General features: G+C 33.8%; 1 pseudogene; it reads right to left on the bottom strand.

The window, feature by feature from the left end:
• Positions 1-2,215: 2,215 nt before the first annotated feature.
• On the bottom strand, positions 2,216-4,120 carry LOC107919658 (premnaspirodiene oxygenase-like; annotated as a pseudogene).
• Between the last annotated feature and the right edge of the window lie 16,268 nt (positions 4,121-20,388).

The following is a 20,388-nucleotide window of genomic DNA, read 5'->3' as shown; positions in this document are numbered from 1 at the left end:
TTTTGAGGATGAAATTTCTTTTAGGGGAGAGTTGTTAACGCCCTGAAATATTAAAATTTTCTTTTGATGAATTTTGTCATTAGTTGGAACTTGCTTCAATGGTTAAGTGACATTAGTGTGGTTGGAGGTCTTTGGTTCAAATTGTTGTAGGGGAGTGGGGTGATTTTATTTTGTTTGTTTTAGGGCAGTTGTCAAGTTAGTGGTGTTGGTGTAGGTTTCAAACTCTTGGAAGGTGGTTGGTTATCAGGTGGTTAGATGGGACTTACAAGGGATTTCACTTTTATCCTATTCTTTTATTTTATTTTAATTAAAAAATAGAATAACAACTTCAACAAAAATCTGTTTCCCACTTTTTGTGCATGTTCAATATTCGTTCTTTTTCCTATTTATTTTCTTTTTCTTTCTTTTTTGCTTTCTGCTTTCTCTATTTGTTGTGTTCTTGTTGTTCTAGACCTTTATCTTCATTATTCTCTATTCAGTGATCAATTTCGTTAGTCTATTTACTCCTTATTAGATCAAAGTTCTTTGATCGCTTTATGGTTGTTTTCGTCTAAGAATTGGTTAAGGTGTGTATTGAAAAACACGGAAAACAACAATCGGTGAAAGCCAAAAAAGTTCGCTGTCCACGCCACACGGCCATTTGACAAACTGTGTAGGCCACACAAGTTGGGCAATTTGGGTCATGTGGACCACACGGGCATGTGTGAGTCGTGTGTCAGGCCATGTGGACCACTTGGGCTGGGCTATTTGGACCGTGTGAGCCACACAGGTGTATGGGCCCAAAACTCTGAAATTTTCCCTAAGGCCATGTGCGAGGTCCCGATCGATTGTGGGCCTTTTGTAGGGCCAGTATATGGGTAAATGCATGGACAAAACACAAAAATTGGACATCTGTTAGTATAGTATTTGCTATCTGTAAAAGTAACTAAGTTGCCGAATGATAAATAAACCTGAATATTTAAGTTCAGTACATGATTTGTATTTGATATGTTGTGCATGTAAAATTATAGCGTGTATAATTTTTCCTCTGAATTTGTATAATATTTAGTATATTCTTTATCTCCATCTAGGTTGAGTTGTAATAACATGTGGAGCAAGTGATTCTATAAAAAGGTTATAAATCACCTAATGATTCGGCAGCTCAGCTACAACTATTTTGTAAAGTGTCTTATTGACACTAAGTGGTGTGTAGGGATGGTCGGAGATGATGTGTAGCAGTTGGGGGTAAGATTACATGTCATATCTGTTCTGTTCTGTTATAGATCTATTTCTGGTAAATTTGTTTAATATGCATATAACTTCTTTAAGTTATTTGATATACACTGTGTTTCAAAAACTCACTCTTTGTTTGACTGATATTTTCAGGTAATCCTCAGACTTAGGCAGGTTGGTGCAACAAGAGCTCGGTTATATTAGTACTTCATTTTTCTTTGACTATTTTAAATTGGGTTTAAGTGTTTTGTAAAATTTGGACTATTTTGGACATTTTAAGGACTATGTTGGTCTTGGATTTTATTTTATATTTTCACATGATACTCTTAAAACGATTTATTGAAAATATCTGTTTTCCTACAAACAATCGATTTCGAGAAAACAAACTTGATTTTCCAAAATATAATGATCTAAGAATTTTCGCTACATAGAATTCGTTTTATTTAGAAAATGTAAGCAAACAATGTTTTCAATTAAATAGCTATATCAAATACGTTTTTTTTTTACTAAAATGGGTTTTTAAGTGACAAAAGCCTATGATGTTTTTCAAAATATATAAAAATTAGAATTATAACGTCTAAGCTGGAGTTGAGGTATTACATCAGTATTTACTATAATTACTATATTATTCAAAATTGGTTTTCACTATAATTTATATCCATTCTTACATTAATAATAATTTTGGCAAGTAAACTACTAAATGATTCACTATAATTGTTTTTTTTGAACCGGCACTATAATTTTTTTTTATTCTTATATATTTTCACTGTCATTTCTTATTGATTCTTTCAAATTTCAAGGTTATAAATTAGAATACAATGCAATTTTTCTTAAAAATAAAATACTCTTTCAATTATGTTTAATGATTTGATTAAATGTTGATTTATTTCCATATCTTTATAAAACTTTTACTTAAATAAATTTATTGTTTGTGTCAATTCTTAATTGAAAATATAAGACATACTTTGAAATAACTCAAAATTAAGAATCACTTTTTTTTTTACTCAAAAACTCTATTTTATATAATCTTTTCTAAAGATAAAAGTACAGCATAAAATTTTAGAGGAAATTTGATTCACTTGTTTGAGCTTTCAAGACCAAAACATAAAGCACAAATTATTTGTATAATAGTAAAGAGTAGGAAGAAAAATGTCATTTAACAGAAAAATTAGCATGACTGGTTGGAATTAAAATTAAATCATCTTTCCTTCTTGCAGTCACACCAAATGTTCCAGTCATATCCAAATCTTCATGGCTTAGTCCACTAGGAAGCTCCCAATCAAAATGGAAAAGCAATTTTGCAAGAGGCAACTCAATGTTAGGAAGTGCAAATGATATGCCTGGGCATATTCTTCTTCCTGCCCCAAATGGGATATACTCCAAATCTGTTCCTTTGAAATCAATGGAACTATTGAGGAACCTTTCAGGATAAAATGTCTCGGCTTCACTCCAGTACCTGGGATCTCTTCCCATAGCCCATGCATTGATTATGAGTTTAGTCCTAGAAGGAACTTGGTAGCCATTGATTTCACAGTTCTCTCGACTTTCTCTTGGAAGTAACAGAGGAAAAGGAGGGTGTAACCTCATGGTTTCTTTGATAACTAATGCTAAATATTTTAATTCCCTGAGACTTGCTTCAGCCACGTCTCTTTTTCCATGACAGACCTGCCTTACTTCTTTTTGTGCCTTTTTTAGCACCTTTGGATTTCTCACCATTTCTGACATTGCCCAATCTACACTTGTTGACGACGTTTCGCCCCCCGCGCCGAAGATATTCTGAATGATTAAAGCAAGAGGCATAAGCTCCGAATTTGTGAAAGGTTATATAAATATTGTAATATGAAGATTCTAATAAAAATATAAGGAGCTAATAAGTAAATCTACTCTCCGATTGCACAAAAAAAATCGTAACTAACCCAAATGATTGCTTTGATTTCCTTGTCAGTAAGGGGAAATTCAAGATCAGCAAGTTGCTGAGTCTTTAAAAGAACAGTAACCAGGTCATCCTTGGCTTCTCCTTCACCTATTCTTCCACTCTCCAGATTGGCTCTGTGTTCATTAATGATGCTCTGAAGTATCTCATCACTCTTCTGAAGCTGAGCCTCGGCTTTCTGTCTCAATCCACTAATTAACTCAAGTACTCTAAACGATGGGTACAAATCTGCTAGACTGAATCCAGAAGCCAACTTTATTATTTCTTCCACAACTACTGAGTAAGAGTCTTTGTCCTTGCATATTTTACCGAACGCTGCACTTGATGTGATCCCATATGTCAAGGAAAATATCTTCTTGGTAAGATTGATTGGTGACCCTTGGTTTGAAGATATATATTTCACAAGACCTGAAACTTCCTCTTGTCTGATTGATTCAAAGGATTGCACTCTTTTTGCTGTTAAAAGCTCCACAGTGCAGATTTTTCGTACTTGTCTCCAGTAGTTGCCATATGGTGCCATGGCAATGTCCCTGGAATCATAAGAAATCACATTTCCAGCAATCGAATAAGGTCTATCAGCGAAGATACAATTTCCGGTGATGAAACAATGATGGTGGAAATTTCACCAAGCTGTAGGTGCATTAAGGGTCCATGTTGATTGGCCAAATCTCTGAGAATTCGAGAGGTAGTGAGCCAAGTAGCTGATGTAGGTTGCCTATAAAGGGTAATTTCCATGGCCCTGGTGGCAGCTTCTTGTTTGAGTCTATGATTTTCATTTTCCTTACTATTTTAACTACGACTGACAAGAAGAGGAAGGAGGAAAGCAAGATTAGCAAGGAGGGAAAAGGAAACAGCTCCATTGGTATTATCGAAGAAAGCATAAGAAGATTCAAGTTGTGAATCAATTCCCGGTTTTGAGGAATTTGTATGAGAAGATAAAGATTGTAGCTGCTGATGCAAACTCTGCCAACTTGTGTATTTCAAAGATTAGCTAACTTACAATTCAAATGGTCGATACTATTTTAAAACTAAATAAAAAGGCTTGTGATATACAATATTTAAATATTTTTAGAACTAGTTTCAACTCATGTGTATATATATTTTTAAACAATCAGTCCAACAATGTAAATATTTAAAAATAGCAATCGACATCGACTATATTTAATAAAATGAAATAAATTATAAATTTATGGCCCACTTCGTTTAATATAATTGTATCTTTATTTCCAAATGCAAAAATGTTATAAAATTATTATATATTCAAATAAGTCATTGACTAAAATTTTATTTAAGTAATATAATAATTATTTGGTGTTTATGATATATAAGTTTCATTCATAAATTATTAACTAATCAAAATAATTAATTATAAATAACAATGTGCAGAAATTACTTAATTGTAAAATATATAATTTCATAATAAATAAGATAAAATACACAATTTTTGTAAAAGAAATATTAAATTAATTATAATGAGTTCTTATATCGAAACATACATAATTTTCCGGTTTGACGGAGCTTCATTCCAATTGAACTTTCCTAGTCATCGTAATGTATTCCTCAACTTCTTTGATTTCTGCAATCGGACTAGGGTTGATTCCTTTAAAGATTATTTTATTTTTGTGTACCCAAATTTTCTATAGGATAATATGGCCAATCCTATAATCTCATCTTTCATGGTATTTTCATCCGCTAGCTAGTGCCAATTTCATCTTCTGGATGATCCAATCTCTTACTGAATTTGAATTTGTGCTTATGTCTCTAAATCAAACTACTCTAGCAAGTTCACATTCCCAAAACAGATTATTTATGTCCTCTTCCTTACCGTAGCAGAGAGCACACCCGAAATCAATAGAATTAATTCTCTTTTTATCTCAGATTTGCATGGAAGGACTTTGTTATGGATTTTCCAAAGAAAGATGATCACGAGTTTAAGTTACCATAGAAAGCTCCAAATATTTTTCGAAACATTAATCACTGCACATGTCAACTTAGAGATTGCAAACTATTTAGAACTTGGTGGTAAGTATAACTCACTAAGAAATTTTTATGGATGTCAAATCCATAAAAAATAATATCCGTACACCTAAACAGTAAATAAATTGTAATATATGGAGTAGAGTGGATTCTACAGAGATTGGGATAATAAAAAGGAGAATTTAATCTAATAAACGTAAAATTAATTAAAATAAAAATAATAGTAAAAATAAACAAAAATAAAATTGAATTGAATAAACAGATATGATGAAATTCTAGCTTTAGGGTTTATTTGTTACTCTAGTTTCGAACTGATCCTTGATAGCAAATATTCTCCTTCAACCGATAAGTTAATTATAGTGATCGAGGACGCATCAAACCACCAACCCTTTCATGTGTAAATTAATTACGAGAATGCCCAACAACTAATTCTTACCAAACGAACAACCATGAAACATGCATCTACGATTTAGTTCTCCGGTAGCCTTGCAAAGCTAGAAGGGTCCAACTTGGACCAACGGTCTAAACCGTGCAGGTCGTTTAAATCCTATTGCTATTTCCCTTGATGGATCGAAGCAATCACTTAATTGGACACACCAATGTGTCCTTCGGTAGACCGAATATGACAGATGATCGTATTGGTTCTTCCAATTATATGCTTATTAACACTGAATCAAGGAGCACTTTTTGCTTTGGTGTCAAAATAACTTTGTGAGACAATGATGTCTATCTTCTAAATTAGAGAAATAATAACTATCGGCATGAAGATTTTTAGATATGAGTTCAAACCTCACAACTTTCTACCAAATTGACTATCTACCTAAATCCAGATTAAACTAATTCATAAAAACAATAAAAGAAAACAAAAAAGAAGAATTTGTTGAGCATTGGCCTGCAATGCAACAAACTTCCAGCAGCAGCATGTCTGTTTGAAGATTGAACCAGAAGCTACTTTCTTTTGTTTAAATTTTGTATTTTTTGTGATGTTAACAAGTTGGCAAGTTGCTTGATATCTAAAGCTAGTATTTTTAGATTTTAAATTGATGGATGTAACAGCTGAATTTTTTCAGCTTTTCTTTTGTAATATTTTAGTTGGCAACTTGCCAAATTTGGTAGGAGCAGTTACAGTTTAGGTAACTTACTTATTTTTTTTTTTTTGTAACCCCTTTATATTTTGAAATGGAAATGAAAGCTATGACTTTTCTCATTCGATTACTTGCTGCTTCTCTTTGGATTTTCATTTTGTTCTTTTGTTTTGTTTTGCTTCCTGTTTTTCAAGAGCTTATGCTCTTTGTTGTTCATTGTTGCTGCTGCCTTTTTCTAACAAATGGTAATTAGAGCCTCTTGTCTTTGAGGACCTCTGTTGTTTAAGTTTTTTTTTTGTTTCAAAATAAACTCAAAAAATCGTGTTTGTCAAACCAGTTTCAGCAACATGAGCTTTGCACCTCTTCCACCACCAATTTTTGCTGGAGAAAACTACCACATTTGGGTAGTTAAAATGAAAACTTACCTCCAAGCACTTGATTTGTGGAGTGCAGTTGAAAATGATGTCGAGCCATCACTATTGAGAGCAAATCTAACCATTGCTCAGATCAGGCAGCATGGTGAGGAGCGAGCCAAGAAGCATAAAGCCATGGCTTGCCTACAGAATGGAGTGTCTGATGTTATTTTCACTCGTATCATGGCCTGTGACTCTCCCAAGCAGGCATGGGATAGGCTGAAAGAGGAATTTATGGGATCAGACAAGACCATGCATCAACAAGTCATCAACCTGAGAAGGGAATTTGAAAATTTAAAGATGAAGGAGTCAGAAACTATCAAGCAATATTCTGATAGGATTATGGCTACTGTCAATAATATTAGACTCCTTGGAGAAGATTTCAGTGACAGCAGGGTTGTTGAGAAGGTTATTACCACATTACCTGAAAGGTTTGAGTCAAAAATCTCCTCATTGGAGGACTCGAGAGATCTCACAACCATTTCTTTGTCTGAGTTAGTTAACTCACTCTATGCACTTGAGCAGAGAAGAGCAAGTAGGCAGGAGGAAAGTCCTGAAGGTGCTTTTCAAGCAAAGGTCAGAGAAGGATCCAGATCAAGTCAGAAAGCTAAGAAGCCTTGGTTTGAAAAGAGGGAAAGATCAAAGAAAGATGCTGGCAGAAGGAGGTTTCCACCATGCATTCACTGCAAGAAGACCAATCACCTGGAAAAATTTTGCTGGACCAGACCAGACATACAGTGCAAAAGCTATAAGAAGTATGGCCATCATGAGAAAATCTGTAGAAGTCATGAGAAGGCACAAGCACAACCAGTACAAGCCAAGTCTGCCGAAGATGTCCAAGCTCAGGAGGAGCATGTATTTACAGCTTCATGTTTTGCAGCTAACGGTAAGAGCAGTTGGCTTGTGGATAGTGGCTGCTCACACCACATGGCTGCAGATGAGAGCCTTTTCAAGAACCTTGACAGGAGCTATGTCTCGAAGGTCAGGATAGGAAATGGCAACTTGATTGAAGCAAAAGGCAGAGGTGATGTGGTGATTCACACTGGTTCAGGTAACAAAATCATTTCTGATGTGCTCTATGTGCCAGAAATAGACCAAAATTTACTCAGTGTAGGCCAGCTAGTCAAGAAAGGCTTTTCACTAGTTTTCAAGAATGATTCTTGTGTTATAAGTGATGCTCATGGTAGGGAGATTGTCTCAGCACCTATAGGAGACAAATGTTTTATGCTGGATGTGAGTCAGCTTGAGAAAAGTGCCTATACAAGCTCAGTTGACAATACTGATCTTTGGCACAAGAGGTTTGGCCATGTTAACCTCAAATCACTTGATTTGCTGCACAAAATGAACATGACAGAGGACATGGTGAAGGTTAGTGCAAGTGAAGGTGTTTGTGAGGTGTGTCAACTTGGCAAACAAGCCAGGTTGCCCTTTTCAGCTAACCAGGCATGGAGGGCTCGAAAAAGACTTGAGTTGGTGCACTCAGATGTCTGTGGACCAATGAAGACCCCTTCACTGAATGGCAGTAAGTATTTTATACTGTTTATTGATGATCTGACCAGATTTTGCTGGGTTTATTTCATGAAACAGAAGTCAGAAGTGTTTGAAGTTTTTGGAAAGTTCAAGGCATTGGCAGAAAATCAAACAGGCTGCAGGATTAAGGCCTTGAGGACAGACAATGGTTCTGAATACTTGTCTGAAAGATTTCAGAAGCTATGTGAGCAGGCTGGGATTCACATCAGTTAACCACAGTGTACACTCCTCAGCAAAATGGAGTGTGTGAGAGGAAGAACAGAACAGTGATGAACATGACCAGGTGTTTGTTGTTTCAAAGCAAGCTTCCAAGCATTTTTTGGGCTGAAGGTGTCAACACCTCAGTGTACCTGCTCAATAGGCTGCCAACACATGCTGTGAATGATAAAACTCCTTTTGAAGCATGGTATGATCTTAAACCAACTGTTTCCCATTTAAAAGTGTTTGGTTGCATGTGTTTTGTACTTGTCCCTGCAGAAAGAAGAACCAAGCTCGAGAAGAGGTCAGTTCCTGGTATATTTGTTGGCTACAGTAGCTGCAAGAAGGGCTACAGAGTATTTGATCCTTCAACCAAGAAGATTTTGGTAAGCAGGATGTCAAATTCGATGAAGGAAGGTTTTGGAGTCTAGATGGCTCTAACACAAGTCAGTTTGAAGAAGAGCAGATTGACAGCAATCTGGAATTGGCAGAAAATGAAGTCAGTAATGCCAATGTAGATGATGCTCCTGTGAGAGGGACCAGGTCTATTGCTGATATCTACCAAAGATGCAATGTGGCCATTGTTGAGCCTTCAAGCTATGAAGAAGCTGCACGAAGCAAGAGCTGGAAGAAGGCTATAGAGGCTGAAATCGACATGATCCATAAGAATGACACTTGGGATCTGGTAGACAGACCTGATCAGAAGAAGGTCATAGGTGTCAAGTGGGTTTTCAGGACCAAATTCAATGCTGATGGCTCTTTGAACAAACACAAGGCAAGGCTTGTGGTGAAAGGGTACAATCAACAGTTTGGCATTGATTTTGAGGAGACATTTGCTCCAGTAGCAAGGCTGGACACCATAAAGCTCCTGTTTGCTTTGGCTGCACAAAAACAGTGGAAGGTCCATCAGCTTGATGTCAAGTCAGCTTTCCTGAATGGCTTCCTTAAAGAGGAAATTTATGTTGAACAGCCTGATGGATTTAAAGTTCAAGGAAAGGAGGACAAGGTTTACAAGCTGAAGAAGGCACTCTATGGACTAAAACAGGCTCCTCGAGCCTGGTATGACAGGATAGATGCTTACCTGTCTAGGCTCAATTTTGAGAAAAGTTTGAGTGAGCCAACTTTGTTTATAAAGAAGTCCAAAGATGAGACTTTGCTGATTGTCTCAATATATGTGGATGATCTATTAGTGACTGGAAGCAGGGTCGATTTGATTTAGGAGTTCAAGAAGAATATGCAAGACATGTTTGACATGACAGACTTGGGAATCATGACTTACTTCATTGGTATGGAAGTAGACCAGTCTGATCAAGGCATTTTTATCAGCCAGCATGCATTTGCCTTGAAAATTCTCACTAAGTTTCATATGGAAAACTGCAAACCAGTGAGCACACCATTAGTTGTGGGAGAGAAACTAAACAGCTTTGGAAATGAAGAAAAGGTAGATGAAAAGGAGTATAGAAGCTTGATTGGTTGTTTACTTTACTTGACAGCAACCAGACCTGATCTTATGCATTCAGTAAGTCTATTGTCTAGATTCATGCATAGCTGCAATACAACTCATTTGAAAGCAGCAAAGAGAATACTCAGGTATTTCAAAGGTACTTTGAAGTTTGGTGTAATGTTCAAGAAAGGAAGTGAGCTGAAATTAACTGGCTACTCAGATAGTGACTGGGGTGGATCAGTTGATGATATGAGAAGTACTTCAGGCTACTTCTTTACACTTGGTTCGAGAGTTTTTAGTTGGAGTTCAAAGAAGCAACAAACTGTTGCTCAGTCTACTGCTGAAGCCGAATACATAGCAGCAGCTGCAGCAGTGAATCAAGCCATTTGGCTTAGGAAGTTGCTATATGATTTGAATGAAGAACAGCTTGAGCCAACTAAAATTATGGTGGATAACCAGTCAGCAGTTGCCGTCTCCAAAAATCCTGTTTTTTATGGAAAAACCAAACATTTTAAGCTCAAGTTTTACTTTGTTCGAGAAGTTGTTCAATCCAAAGAAGTGTGTCTAACACATTGCAGCTCACAAGATCAATTGGCTGACATTTCGACAAAGCCTCTTGGCACAATCAGGTTTGAATTTCTAAGGGATTCAATCGGTGTTTGTTGCCTACAGTCCAAGGAGGAGTGTTGAGCATTGGCCTGCAATGCAACAAACTTCCAGTAGCAGCATGTCTGTTTGAAGATTGAACCAGAAGCTACTTTCTTTTGTTTAAATTTTGTATTTTTTGTGATGTTAACAAGTTGGTAAGTTGCTTGATATCTAAAGCTAGTATTTTTAGATTTGAAATTGATGGATGTAACAGCTGAATTTTTTCAGCTTTTCTTTTGTAATATTTTAGTTGGCAACTTGCCAAATTTGGTAGGAGCAGTTACAGTTTAGGTAACTTACTTATTATTATTATTATTTTTGTAACCCCTTTATATTTTGAAATGGAAATGAAAGCTGTGACTTTTCTCATTCGGTTACTTGCTACTTCTCTTTGGATTTTCATTTTGTTCTTTTGTTTTGTTTTGCTTCCTGTTTTTCATGAGCTTATGCTCTTTGTTGTTCATTGTTGCTGCTGCATTTTTCTAACAGAATTTTATTAAAGAAAATAAAAAGAAACAGAATGGTCAGCCTCTACAAAGCTTGTAGGTTCTAGTAATGGTACGTCAGCTCGTTGATAGATCTCATTAATGGATCGTGTGCCTCTTACTAGAGTATCATCGAAGTCTGCTTTAGTTAGCTTATCGCCAAACTACGATCCCAGCTCACCATCATCATCATGATTTTGCTAACCCAATTCACATATTCTTTGTTTAGCTTCAATAGCGTCCCAGTTCCATGTTCTACCTTCATCGAACACAGCATCCTTGCTCACCAAAATTTTCTTGGACAAAGGATCATAAATTTTATAGCCCTTCCTATTGTTGCTATACCCAAGGAAGATACATGGCTGCGACCTCCTCTCTAACTTGCTCCATTTCACCTGTGGCATATGAGCAAAACAAACATAGCCAAAAAATTTTAAGTAAGAAACAGAGGGTTTATTTCCAAACTATGCTTTGAATGGAGTCTTTTCTTCTATAGCCTTGGTTGGTAGTCTGTTCAGCAAATAGACTAATATGTTCACTGCTTCAGCCCAAAGTTCCTTTGGTAACTTACTCTCGAATAGCAAACACCTCGGATCTCATAAGTTGCCTCTCACTTCCAATCCAGTCCAATCGTTGACCACAACAAACATGGTCGTTACTCATGGATCTCTCTTGAGACCTTTGCATATGTAGGGGTTGATATGAAGGATTTTATCGGTTTAGAGCTGGGTTTAATATGGAGGATTTTATCAGTTTAGAGTTGGGTTTCCGCTATCGTGGTTGCCTCCCTACTTTAGATTCGGGTGGTCTTTCCAATTGGGATTATACGTGTTTAAATAGGGATTTCCACCCCTATTGCCCAAATAATTCACTTCTTCCGATTGGGTTTCAGAGTACGACGTGTAGCTTCGAGTGACATCATTCATAGACTGCTTAACAGTGGTCTCTAGACAATGTAGTTTTTCTAAAATTTGTTGATACTTGTCATCCTTTTCGACCACTTTAGTCGTTGATGGCTTTCGATTATATGAGAAGCGCTCGTTGGGCCAAATATACAAGTTCATAGCCATGTCCTCAATCAATTGGCAGGCTCGCTTATATGTATTGTCCATGAAGGCCCCACCAGACGCGCCATCTAATTCGACTCTCAAACTACGATCCAATCCATTGTAGAAAATTTGTAATTGCAGCCACTCTTGCATGCCATGATGTAGGCACTTCCTTAGCAACAATTTGAATTGTTCCCACACTTCGTACGAGTTTTTGCCTTCAAATTGTTTGAAGTTGGCAATGTCACACCTCAATTGGATGGTTCAACTAATGGGGAAAAACTTATGTAAAAATTTTCTCGCTAATTCATCCTACGTCGTGATAGAACCAAGCTCTTGTGAATCTAACCATTCATACACATTATCACATATCAAAAAGGGGAATAATTGAAGATGAATTGCTTTATTGGTAACCTCGTTGTACTTAAACATGTCACAGAGTTGCAAATCGCTTTAAATGTTTATTCGAGTCTTCCATCATATTGTCCCAAAATTGTAAATTATTTTATACCATTTGGATAGTAGCCATCTTAGTCTCGAAATTATTGGCATTGATCGTCAGCCTTTCGATACTGCCTCCGACAGCATCTAAGGTGGGTAGTGCAAGGTTCACTCTTGTCAAGCCATCAATGGCTCTTTTTGGAATTATGATGGTGGTTTTGGTGGTTCATCAAACAAAGGATTTTCCTGAGGTAAGTCAGTTACCACAGGTGGATTGTTTTGCATTTCTTGACAGGCTTATCTCAAAATTCTCTTCGGTTCAAGATTAGGCTGAGTGGAATGGTTCCACATTGAGTTATACATTGAAATCAAAGAGAAATTGAACTAAACATAGTAACCGAAAAAAATAAAATTTGTATCTATAATTCTAAATATTTCTATTTATCCTATTAAAATGTAGAAAATAAAATTACAGTTTAATGTCAAAATGGTGCCAATAACTTGATCGTCGCCAGACACGTGAACATCTAGACTAGAATTACTGCAACAAATAAATATATGACTAAATAGTGGTGTCCACAATTATACAGGTCAAATTGTAATATAGAAGAATTTTACAATGAAATACTCTAAAAAGTACTTCAAGGATCATACGCAAGGGTAGTTGAATTAATCTTAAATTAATCTTCTACACTAGCAAGGCTAAATAGTACTAATCTAAAATTATATTAAAAAACTAAATTAAAATTAATTAACCAAATTAACATAAATTATCTAAAATGAAAACAACCAATTAACAATCGAAATTAATTCTAATTAAACATACATGAGATTAACTCACTTCAGTGTTCCTAATTAACCTTAGAACTCGAGTTTTTATTGAGTTAGCTATTAATTAACTAGTTATACCTCTCGGTCTCTAACTAATTAACTAATCGACCAATACACGTTTACCTCTCGGCCTCACTTTCTTGACTAGGATAAATTATGATCTACTCAGTAAACTGATCTTTTGATCTTATTTATCCTAAATTATTTCTTAGGGTTGTCACTAGGGGTGTGCAAAATTCGGTTAAAACCGAAAAAATTCGGTTAACCGACCGAATTTGGTTAATCGATCGGTTAACCGAATATTTTCGGTCAGGGTAGGTTAAGAGTTTTTTAAATTTTCGGTTAACGGTTAAATCATTTCGAAACCGATCGGTTAACCGAAAAAATTCAGTTTAACCGAATTTTACAAGGTAATAAGCCTTAAATTAAGCCCAGTCGGCCAGCCCAATATATTTTTTCTCCTCTAGGCTCCAAGCCCAAGAACTAAGCCTTTTCTCAATAGCACTCACTCAGCAGACAGCAAGCAACCAAGCACAAAGTCACAACTCACAAATCTGCCATCGGGTTCTCAACTTCTCATTTTTCAATCTGAATCTCAGATTTTCATTCGGGAAAATCCACCATTTTTGCTATCCATTTCTCTTCCAGCACACTAATTGACTAATACCCAAAGGCCAGGTTTGGTTTCTTCTAATTTCCCTTTGTTTTTTTTTTTTAATTTTAGGGTTTTGTTTTCATTTCTCGCACTGATTGAACTTTGAAGTGGCTTTGGAAAATTAACACCCACAAAGAGCTAAGTTAAAGTACGTGAGCCTTAGGTTAGCTGGTACTGGTTGCTATGTCGCCTTCAACTTGGCCCAACTATGTCTAATACCTGACCTGCTTGCTATTTTGTTCATTTTGTAAAGGGTCAGAGTTCTGCTCTGTTTTTGTTCATTCAACACCACGCATCAAACTCTGAAGTCTGATGTATTTAATTAAATGGCTTAATTAAATAAATTAGGAAATGGAAATCTCATGATTGTGATAGGATCTGCACAAAGATACATTAAAAAAAACCAAGCATAAACAGATTGTCAAACTGGTTTCTGTAACAAAGTACAATGTGGGCATTTTATAATTGCTGCAGACACCATTGCATATGCACATTCATTGCTTTCTTCTTGTTTTAAGTGTTTGGATTTTATATTTTAATGTTTTGGGTTAAATTATACTAAAATACTATCGACTTTCGTAAACCGTATTACTTAATTAATGTAATCTTTGTTGAGATTACTGAAAAATCTTGCACCATATTAAAAACTGTATTTTAAGTTTCGAGTCATCCATGCTTTAGTCATTGGAAGTTTCCTAACAGTCAAAATCAAATTTAATTTCAATGTAAGGTTTGCTAATATCGAAGGGTTCGTTTTATTTTCAATGAAAAATATTTCATCGCAATATTAGAAATTATTATCCTTTTATGATTCCATCGTAAGCAAACACCAATGGAAGTGCCACCAGGCTGGCTCTATGGAATTGTCGGTGATTGCTCAAGGTTGCTAATCAAGAGAGTTGGTGAAATATACCATTAAGCTTAAATAGAGTAAATTGGTTTTATATTTGATGTATTTCTTGATATTGTTCATACATAGATATGAATTTGAGTCGAATTGTTAGGTAATGAAAAGAAAAAATAAAGAGAGAAAGATGAGCTACGGGAGCATTAAAATTAATATTGATATTTTTCGATGTTTAAATCGATTATAATTTTAAGGTTATGAAAAGAGTAAATACAATAATTAAAATATATATATACACACACACCCCACTCATTTGGGAGAACAATTCATGTTTCATGTTTCATGTTTTTAATTATATAGTGATTTAAATCGGTTAAGTCAGTTAATCGGTTAAATAGGTTAAATCGGTTAATCGGTTAATTTTTAACCAAAAAAATCATATGATTTTTGGTTAATTTGGTTAACCGATCGGTTTAACCGAAAAAAATTCGGTTCGGTTAATATTTTTTAAAAAAATTTCGGTTCGATTAACGGTTAAAAAATTTTGGAGGTCGGTTAATTCGATTTTAACTAATTCGGGTTGGTTAACCGAATGCACACCCCTAGTTTTCACTTCCTAGGGTTTAATCGCACATAATTTAAACCAACTAACTCGAAACTAAACATTAATTTATTCGTTAATAGTCACACATCATTAATCTCCCTAAGGAAACTAGTCACTAATGGACCTAGATGTAATATTCCCTAAACTCATATTTAACATACAAAATAGTAAATTAAATATAAGAATGGAATAAGAAAATAAATCTGTCTCGATGTCGATTTGTGCACAAAAGTGGGATTTCCTTTAACAATTGCGAAGATAATTTCGATTGCGATTGGAAACCAAAAAGAAATAACTAAAAACTATTAAATTGAAAGCTTGGATTAAAATAGAATCCAAGTTAAACAAGAACAAAAACTATTTAAAGGACTAAATTGAAAGAAAATAAAAACTAAAATAAAAACCTAAAGCTAACTAAGTGGCTCACTTAGCCAAGCCTCCTAAAATGAGGCTAAACATGCCTATTTATAGAGTTTATGTTTTGACCTAATTAAGATTGATTAACAACCCAAAAATTTGATTACATTTCATTATATGGACTTAAATACCCATAATTAAAATTCCTAATCGTCGCCCAGTGTAACGACTCGATAGTCGGGGTGTCAGAAAACGTATTTCTAAGATTTTGTTTTCGTAAACCGGACTCATAAATATTTAATTAAATATTTATGAAGTTAGTTGGGTAGCTAATTAATTATTGATTTAGTAAATTTCATGAAATTAGGAGTTATTAAGGTACAGGCACTAAATCGCGTAAGGATTAAAAGTTGAATTATTGATTGAAATAAATTAAAGGGGCTAAAGTAGCAATTACGCTACTTAATTAATGTGGGTAAATAGGTGGCCGACTATGGGCTTAGCAAAATGCATGAATATATATATGTAATACCCAATTTTAGCTCGGGCTCACATATGGAAACATAATTTTCGAGGATATACAATCTTAGATATGATATGCAATCTTAGATATGATATATGTAATCTTAGATATGATATATACAATCTTAGAAGATATGATTTTGTAATATTAAAGATTTAATTTATAGATACCCTTTAATCTTAGCCGTTGATGTAATTGATTTGTACCGTTGGATTTGGGGAGGCTCAGCTATATATAGAGGCCCCTCCATTCATCAAAAAGGGGGAGAATCAATAAAAAAAAAAGGGAGAACGATTGGTAGTTTTTTTTAAAGGTGGCTTACTGTTTTCTTTTTTTTCTTTTTCGATTATTTTTTACTTATCTACGATTTTAAAAAAGGGAGAAGGGAAAATTGCCCTTCCAGCCCTTCTACATTATTAGCGTGTTCAAATGTGGCCCTTTTGCCTTTATTTATTTGCGGATTTGCCCCAAATTTTTTATTTGCAATTCAATTTAGTTCTTTTTATATCTTTCTTAAAATTAGTTAATTTTTAGGATGTAATTATTTTTTTATGTAATTATTTTTAATTATATATGTATATTTATTATTTTCTTATGAACATCTTTATTTTCTTTCAAGTATTTTTTTCATATTTATATATATATTCATATTTTTTTTTCTTAATGTAGATATTAATAAATTATTTTTAATATGTTTTACATGTATACATATTTTTTTTTGAATATTCTATTATATTTTCATACATATACGTACATATTTTTTATATTTTCGAAAATGCTTAAATACATATTTATATTTTTTTCACACATATATTTTAAACTTTATATATGTATATTTATACATTTTTTCTTTATTTTCATAAATGCATTGTATACTTATATAAATTTTATAATTCAAATTTTATATGTAAATCGTGTATTTTATTTCTTATAATTCCAATGTATATGTTATGCACTTTCCTTTCTTCATTTATTTTTTTATTTTTTTATTTGTTTGCTGATTTATATTTTCATATCTTTTATTTTTTATTTATTTGTTTATATTATTTTTATGTCATTATTGTATTTGTTATCATTGTTATTACGACATTTGCACATATAAAATAACGTTACATCATCTTTTACTCGAATTTAAAAATAGAAAATTTTCAAAATTGAGATAATGTTCGTATTTAGGATTTTCAAGGAAATTGAGCCCTAACGTATTGGGTTCCGATTTTCTTTGTTAAATCTAACAATCGAGTATTTCTCTTTAATCAAAAAATAAGAACTCATTATTGGGAATTCGACACGTTGTGTCCTAACGTATTGGATGTGATGCATTGATTTCTCGAAATGAAGATTTTTTCTAAAAAATAATAATAAAGGAAACATTCCGAGTTTGGGACTTTAGAGGAATTGTGCCCTAACGTATTGGGCCACGATTTCTTAAATCTGGAATAAATGGATATTCTTTTAAATTTTTATTGTACGAGTATTTTGGCCTAGTTCATTTTTAAGGAAATTAGAATGTCGTGCCCTAACGCATTGGGTGTGACATTTTCTTTCTCTGAAATGATAAGGGTCTTAATACGTAACATTTTTCAGTTTTTGCTAAGGATTATATTTTTCAAATTTTCGACATTAAGACATTAATTAATTAACCAGGTACCAATTTTATGCGTTACGAGGGTGCTAATCCTTCCTCGTACGTAACCGACTCCCGGATCCGTTTTTCTAAAACTCGTAGACCAAAGCCCTTTTTTTAGGTGATCCAATCACACCTCAATAAAAGATTGGTGGCGACTCCCAATTTTCATTTTTTAAAAGTTGACAACCTAAAACTTTTATTTTTCAAAAAAATGGTTTTGACAATATATATATTTAATATATGTTAACTTTAATGTGTATATATATTATAATAATAATTAGAATGAAAGTTATAATAAAAGAAAAGAAAGTGGAGACATGCAAATTAAACAAATGAAAGAAAGAAAAAGAAGAAGAGAATGCACGGCTAGGGGTTTTGAAATTCAAATCCAAATTGGTTTGTGCAATTTAGTTTTTATCTTGTAAATTTTACGTTTTTGGAATCTCGATATTTAGGGCTACCCGACTCATATTGTAATTTTTAGTATTGTTCAAGATTTTAGATGTTGACATTGTTGAGTAGTTTAAGTATTAAGGATTAAATATATAGATTTTTAAGTTAGAAATAGAAAAGGACTAAATTGTGGAATTAATTGTTGATTTTGAACAATAGGGACTAAATTGTGAAAATTTCAAAATTAAGGGGTCAAATTGGAAAAGAGGAAGCTAAATGTGGTCTAGAGTAAAATTAGTATAAAACTATAAAGTTAATTGTGAAGGTTAAAAGCAGTCTCGGTTTAGGGACTAAATTGAAGAATAAACAAAATATAGTGTGAAAATTAAAATTTAATGTGAAGTTGAAATGTGTAATATTAATGTGATTTAATTGTTTTATTTTGTAGCTAACGTTGTATCGATATCCTCAAGTAAAAAGGGGAAGGATAAAATCAACGTTGAATAGCTCGGAAATCACTGTTTGTGTTTCTATAATCCGAATTAAATAGTAGACTATTGCATATATAATTGTTTGCATATGGTAAGCATTTGAGGTGAGTACTTTGGTACTTTGAGATTAAATTAAATTCATAATTAAAATGAAATGGATTGATTTTGTATATTATGAAATATATTGATTATGAATATATGTGTATTGAGAAAAATGTGATTTTTACCAAATTGAATATATGCTTATATGTGATGATATACATTCATGAAATTGAGACATTGGTTGTATTGAAAAGTGAAATGAATCCTTATTAATTGTATCGAGCTGAGTCAGATATAGATGGAATGTCATAGGATAGGAAAAGTTCAAGGATTACTTCGACCTCGAGTCGATGAGGCACTAGGTGCCAATTTGCTTTGGTTTAACCGATGAGACACTGGGTGTCAATTTATATAGCGCTAGGCTCAGTTATTACTTTAGATTTATCCGATGAGGCATTGGGTGTCAAACTGTTGTGTTGGTTGGATTCGTGTATCTGTCCAAGCCCGTGTCGTGTTAATAAGGGAAAGTAAAATAATAATTTATCCAATTGATATTGAAATGGAAAAGATGAGAAATGAATATGAGATGAGAAAATATTGAAATGACAAATATGAGAAATGATTATGAGATGAGAAATGATGAATTGAGATGTGAAACTTGAATGAATTCAAGTATTGATCAAATATATGAATCATGCCATTGCATAAAATGATGTATTCAAATGTTAAATAAAATGCCATTAATGTATACCTATATATTTGAATATGTGAAAATCTTTGTAGATGTGAATAAGGAATGAGAAAAAATTATACCATTGAATTGAAACACATGAACATAGCTTACTTGTTGTATTTTGCATTTTAAATACTTATATCAAGCTTATGTTATTTGGAATATAGAAATACCACTGAGTTTTACTCAACGTGCAGTTTTATTTTCCGTGCATAGGCTAGGTACTGTTCAATTTATCGCCAAATCAACATCAAATCACAAATCCCGAGCTCAAGTGTGGTGATATTTCATTTTGTAATGGCATGTACCTAGGGAGTCTTTTGTTGATATTGTCTATAAGGTGTGGTTATCTTAATTACTAGTGAAATGATGCTTAAATGTGTATATGGTTGTGGTTGAGGCTATGTTGATATGTTAGCCTAGTTTATATTTGGTATGTGTTAGATTAGAGTTTAGTAGCTTAAATAGCTAAGTGATAGTCCAGTTATGGTAAATGTAAATATGAATGAAAGGCTTGAATGTTTGATGTGTTGTTGATGTATTTGAAAAATATGGTACCAATGGGGGTACATTGGTTAGGCTTATTAGGTGATAAATTTGGTGTATTTTGGGCACGTTTAATCGTGTTTTCAATAGGTTAAACGATCGGTAATTGAGTTGCTTAGTGCCCAAGCAAGTAGGAAATGGTAAACTTGAGTTTTCAAGTAATTTTAGGTTTAAAGTACTTTTAGGTGCACACACGGGCAACACACATGGGTGTGTGACTCAAGTCAGAGAGTTACACGGCCTGGCCACACGGGCATGTGACTCCTAATATCAAATTTTTTGTAATTATTTCCTAAACTTCCAAAATTGTTTCGAATTAGT

The sequence above is a fragment of the Gossypium hirsutum genome, chromosome D13, assembly GCF_007990345.1.
Source record: "Gossypium hirsutum isolate 1008001.06 chromosome D13, Gossypium_hirsutum_v2.1, whole genome shotgun sequence".
In the NCBI taxonomy this organism is placed as follows: domain Eukaryota; kingdom Viridiplantae; phylum Streptophyta; class Magnoliopsida; order Malvales; family Malvaceae; genus Gossypium; species Gossypium hirsutum.
Note: the sequence above shows the minus strand (reverse complement) of the source record. Positions and strands in the feature narration are given on the sequence as shown.